The sequence below is a fragment of the Papio anubis genome, chromosome 15 (genome assembly GCF_008728515.1).
Source record: "Papio anubis isolate 15944 chromosome 15, Panubis1.0, whole genome shotgun sequence".
Lineage (NCBI taxonomy): Eukaryota > Metazoa > Chordata > Mammalia > Primates > Cercopithecidae > Papio > Papio anubis.
This window is the reverse complement of record NC_044990.1, coordinates 30,893,064-30,899,161: the sequence shown is the minus strand read 5'-3', so window position 1 is coordinate 30,899,161 and position 6,098 is coordinate 30,893,064. Positions and strand designations below refer to the sequence as shown.

The 6,098-nt window shown below is 37.2% G+C and overlaps 1 long non-coding RNA gene across 1 annotated transcript; it reads left to right on the top strand.

Moving 5' to 3' along the window:
• The first annotated feature begins 1,330 nt into the window (after positions 1-1,330).
• Positions 1,331-5,485, top strand: LOC116270580. The gene is made up of 3 exons (XR_004178713.1): positions 1,331-1,606; positions 3,042-3,112; positions 5,200-5,485. It is a non-coding gene; the product is annotated as an uncharacterized LOC116270580 (long non-coding RNA).
• Positions 5,486-6,098: the final 613 nt, after the last annotated feature.

The window sequence follows — 6,098 nt, the reverse complement described above, 5'->3', positions numbered from 1 at the left end:
TGGCGCGATCAAGGCTCCCTGGAGCCTCAACTTCCCGAGCTCAAGCAATCCCCCAATTTTTAAAAATTTTTTGCAGAAGCTGGATCTTGCTATGTTACCCAGGGTGGTCTCAAACTCTTGAGCTCAAGCAACCCTTCCATCTCAGCCTCACAAAGTACTGGGATTATAGGCATGAGCCACACTGCCTGACCTTTTTTTGTTGTTTTTCTAACTTCTACTTTGTGTTATTGCTGGTCTTTTTCCATCTGTATGGACTAGATTCTATTTTCAGAGCTCTTCTTCATTTATCTAAACCGTTTCATGCCCAATTCAATTTCTGCCTCCTCAATGAAATTTTCTGCACTTCCTGTTAACTAGCCCTCAATGGTACATGAGAGCACACCCAGTCTTCATCATACAGATTGAGAGTTACATACTATTCTACGATTGTTTCTTATGTGTACAGCTCCCTGAAGGGACCAAAAGAGTCTGCACCTCCTTTTGTGTTTTTCACCGGGCCTAGCATAGACCCTTCTCACTGTGGGTGCCATTATTTATATGAGAGTGAGTCAAAGAAATAGTATATCTTCAAAGTCATTCATTCCAAAACGTGAACTATCTTTGGTCACTCCTCCATCTGCAGCCTGTAATGGTCAAGTCCAAAGATCCCACTGACAGACACAAGAGTTCTAATAAAACATGATGATCAGGGGGACCCCACCCCCCCAAGTGTTACAGACCCCCGTTGTTATTTTTTTAATTTAGTAAATAAAAAGCCAGAGTTAAGCATTATTTTTTGAATGTCGAGGGTAGCTTTAAAATTGAGCTTCTTAACATATTCTCAAAAGAGGCCCTAATGTATGAAAATCAAATGACACACATTAAATAATATTTAACTGATTAAAGTCTAATAGAAAATTCAATACTTCTGAAAAGTGAGACACTTTTGAAAAGTGCTTCATGATAACCCTCAAACATGTTAGCCTTTAAAAATCATAAACAACAGGCCAGGCGTGGTGGCTCACCCCTGTAATCCCAGCACTTTGGGAGGCCCAGGTGGGCAGATCACTTGAGGCCTGGAGTTTGGGACCAGCCTGGCCAATATAGCAAAACCCCATCTCTACTAAAAGTGCAAAAACTAGCTGGGTGTGGTGGCATGCGCCTATAGTCCCAGCTACTCAGGAGGATGAGGCATGAGAATCACTTGAACCTGGGAGACAGAGGTTGCAGTGAGCTGAGATCACACCACTGCACTCCAGTCTGGGTGACAGTAAGACCGTCTCAAAAAAAAAAAAAAAAAATATATATATATATATACACACACACACAGACACACACACATACACTACACACATACATATAAACAACAGTATTGCAACTAGAAAAGATTATTAATAATTATTTATACATGTAGTGATTGGTCTGTGAGACCAAAAGTACTTGATAAATATAGGAAGTCTGGATAAGTGAAAAGGAACTTCATTGTTATCATTAGCTAGGTTTATAGTTCTGAATTCCATGTGTTCATTCACAGGTATTTCATGACACTGAAACAGACAGGGTAATAATTGATGTGTTCAACTGTCCACCTCTGTATGATGATGTGAAAGTGCAAGTTTCCTCTTCGGTGAGTAATCAAGAAATGGCCTCTGCCATTGTTCTTGTCTGAACTTTTGAATGGTTTTATTTAAGGTTTCCTTTACTACAGTTCCCAACAAGGGAGATGATAAATGTCATCCCATAGAGAAAGGGGGAGAAAAACAATACATCAGATCTATAACAAATTTTTTAAAAGAACATATGTAATTTGAATAATTTTTGTTCATTTGTTTTTTCTAAATTGTACATTTTTCTAAATGTTTCTAAATTTACATGTATTAATTCACAAATCCAAAAAACACAAAATAAATACAAAAAAAAAATACAAGCCAAGATGCTAAAAAACCAAAGGTATGTTTTACTGCATAGCAGTGATTACATTTTGTTTTGCATCATTTTTAATATTAAAAATTGAGACAGAGTCTCACTCTGTCACCCAGGCTGGAGTGCAGTGGCGTGACCATAGCTAACTGTGGCTTCACCTCCTGGGCTCAAGCAATCCTCCCACCTCACCCTCCTGAGTAGCTGGGAGCACTGACTGGAAAGAGAGTTAGGTTTGGGTGACTCAGTTGGGTGAAACACGGAGAAGGCAGCACAATACAACACATGAAATAACCGAAGCAGTTTTTTTTAATTCTAAAGCGAAGAGGGCAGCACACCTCACAGGGCTAACTCCAAGGGGCAGCCATGCAGGAGACCTGTGCTCAACTGATGGGTGGGGAGCAAGAGCGAGAAAGAGGGAGGGACCTGAGAGTGGAAGCCTTTATTGGGAAGTAAGGTGTTACCTGAGCAGGTTTCCTGCGGGGAGGTCTAATCAGTGGGTTTAATGCAAGCAGTCATGAGTTCCATGGAGTCATGCTGTGACTGAGAGGTGGTCACTGATATATCCACACGGTCCATGCAGAGTATGGGGGTCTGTGGGGTGGTTATATCTAGCTGTCCCGCAATGAAGTAGTCACCAGCAGAAGGTTGTATAAAGCAGATATTGGGATCAGTCACATTGAGAAACTGGGAGGAGGTGAACTGGAAACTGTCAATGGTGACTGAGCCCTGCTTCTGATATCAGAAAGTGCAATTTATATTTAAAAGGGATGCTGAGGCAACAAAAAAATTTGTAAGAATTCACTACAAAATACTTGGGTATATATAAGCATCGGTCCTTAGTAGATTCTGTTTAGCACTATCTAAACCAGATTCAAATATCAGCATTTAAATATCTATCATGGAAAATATAGTATTCCTTGAAAATTTTGATAGAAACAGCAAGAGAAAGCAATAGCATTTTCTTAAGCCTCCTCCTTTGTGTCTTGAGTGTATTGTTATAGGATGAAGAATGCTACATATTGAATGGTTATAATTATTTGATAAATATAGAAAGGAATAAAGGAAGAAACTTTAGTTTCTTTGGAATGATTAGTTCTTGGCATCAATTTTACTTAAAAAAATTTTTTTTTTCTTTTTAGGATTTTCCTAAATACTATCACAACTACCCTTTTTTCTTCTGGTTTAACACATCTTTAATACAAAATAACAGGTATGGATATAATATCAACCCATAGAAACAACCTAATCTTCAATGTCTGCGTATAAGTTGTAATGGCAAGTGTTTTGCTGGTTGTCATAAGCTTAATTTATAGAAAACAAAAAATCCTTGAGCCACCATTGTTCATTGCCTTACTCATTTTACGATGGTTATTTTAAAAATACAGTTGTTCTTGAGACCACCTGTTGCAGTGTCCTCAAGGTCCATACCATAGGACTGTGTTATGAGTTCAAGAGTATTATAATCAGATCTTAAGTGTGGTAGTAAATTCCTCCCACAGAAGTTCAATATGAATCTGCTCAGTACCTTCAACATGTCAGGTCCTCAGTAGGTGCCAATTTACCAATGACGAACCACCACCAAATTTTGTGCTAAAGTAAGGGAGGACCTAGGGAGGCTTCAGCTAGCTGAAAAGCTGACTGACACACTTACATCTAGGAGAAGTTACAAGACACAATAAGTATTAAGAAATACAGCTAAAAAGTCATCAATTGATAGTCTCCCATTTAAACATGGCTTTCTAATAACTGAATTGGGAAAACTTTCTTAAAAACTATTAATTGGAGGCTGGGCATGGTGGCTTATGCCTGTAATCCTAGCACTTTGGGAAGCTGAGGCGGGCGGATCACCTGAGATTGGGAGTTCGAGACCAGCCTGGCCAACATGGTAAAACCGTGTTGGCTACTAAAAATAACAAAAATTAGCCAGGTGTGGTGGCGCATGCCTGTAATCCCAGCTACTCGGGAGGCTGAGGCTGTAGAATCGCTTGAATCCAGGAGGCAGAGATTGCAGTGAGCCAAGATCGCACCACTGCACTCAGCTTGGGTGACAGAGTGAGACTCTGTCTAAAGAAAGAAGAAAAAAAGAAAAAACTATTAATTGGATTCAGAGATTATTGTTCCCAGAAAACCTTCTGCCATATTTGGAAACTTATTTCTCAGTCTAGAAGTTCTCTACTTTAAGTAGTATTTTTTCTGTGGTGGTGAAAAATTGAGATTTTTTTGTATCAACCATACTTTTCAATACAAAAAGAGAAAATATTTTTAAAATGCTTCAGGTCAGAGTTGAGGAAGTGGCTATGATTGCACGTGGCATGAATTGGTAGTTATTGTTATAACCAGTCCTAGTCTTTTCTTCAACTCTGAGATGGATCTAATAACTCCTTAAGTCCAGCAAGGCAACGGTAAATTAAACCTCTGGTCTACACACTTGTAATGCATACACATTTAATAGATTTTGATAGAGTGAACTTGGGACTGGATGGAAATTTTTTACAAATTTGTTTCTTGGATGCATACAAACAATAAGCTTTGACTCCTAACGTGAGCAGAGTCCCTCAAATGTGAGAGCTGGGTGGAGCTTCATTTGTTGCTGCTCCTCAAAAGTGATTCTGGTTTTCCTTTGAAACACCACGTTCATTTTGGAGAAGTAATAACTTAGATCACCTTTATTCTCACTTTTATATAAATTTCTAAAGATTTCTGTAATATTTCAATTTATATACCATTGGTAAAGCTTTTTGTTCGTTATGAGATTGTTGTTTAGCCAAAAATGCCAACTTCTGTCCTTTAGAAAACTAGGCATAAATAGGTTAACTAATTTATGCTTAGTGTTCTATTATTGGAATGCTAAGCATGTAGGATTTATTTATATCCTACTGCTCAAGGTCATTGCCAAGGGCTGATTGCAAAAATTCAAAAAATTGCAACCTCAGGCATAAATTAAAATAGATATAGTACTTTATTATTGGGTTTTGATACATGTCTAATCAGACTGATTTCTGTCCATATAGAAATTTAGATATTTTATTAAACCTAGATGTCATTAATTCCATAAAAAGCAACGTTAAAAGAATCAGTAGCACGTGTTACTGATGTGTTGTTGAAGATTAAGGTATTTTTAAGTCTCACTGAAAAGGTGGAAGGAGCCAACTGAGACACAGAAAAGGGGCTGAGGTTCTATTCATGGTGAGGAAGTCTTTTTTTTGTTTGTTTCTTCAAGCTCTAACAAGGGTGCCTACTGCATGGCTTTTCAGTTAGCCCCAAAATAAAATGTAACAATTTGTTTTCTATTCTTAGGCTTTGTCTACAAAGAAATGAATTGGATAATCTTCATAAACAAAAAACATGGAAAATGTATCAACCACAATATGCAGTAGAGACGTATTTTGATGAGAAATGACTTAGTTATTTTGTAACTCGTAGCTGATTAAGTATAGTTCCCCACACCCCTTCTGGGAAAGAATTATGTTCTTTCCAACCCTGCCACATAGTTATATGTTCTAAATCTTCCTTGCTGGTACATCTATATTGATATTTGTGTACACATGTTCTTTATAAATCTATTAAATATATACAGATAAAATGTCAGGGTTTTTTTTTTCTTTTTTGAAGGCATATATTTCACAGTTTCCATCTTGTATTTACATATATTTGGAACACAGTACTTAGGAACATTAGGCATTATTTTGAAGAACTTTGAAATAGAACTTTCATACCAAAATAATCAAGAGATATTTAAAAATTATGATCCCCCAACACCCACTTACTTATACTTTTTTTTGGTCAAGTATTTATTCCCTGCTTTGTTTCACATTTGTAATTTCAGATTTATTAGAAAGCTAATTTATATTTTTTCTTCTACTTGATTTACAAACTATCTGTTAACAGATTGGCAGCAAAGACTAAGTTTTAAACCCAGAAGAGAGAAATATTTCACACAAGCAGTCCCCCAACTCCCAACACACACTATTCTCTTGTTCCAAGCACTAAGTGGGGAGCTTACTTAACAAGCTTCCTTTAATTACACACAGACATGGGGGTTGGGGTAAGAAGATGGTAGTAAATATGAAGGATAAGTAACCTTCAGTAACTTCTGCTTTTGTATAAAATTGTAAGTGAAGTCAAAAGAAGTATTTGTTCTTAGAGTAATTTAGATGTATTATTTTGAAATCCACTACTCCTGCTCACAACCAATG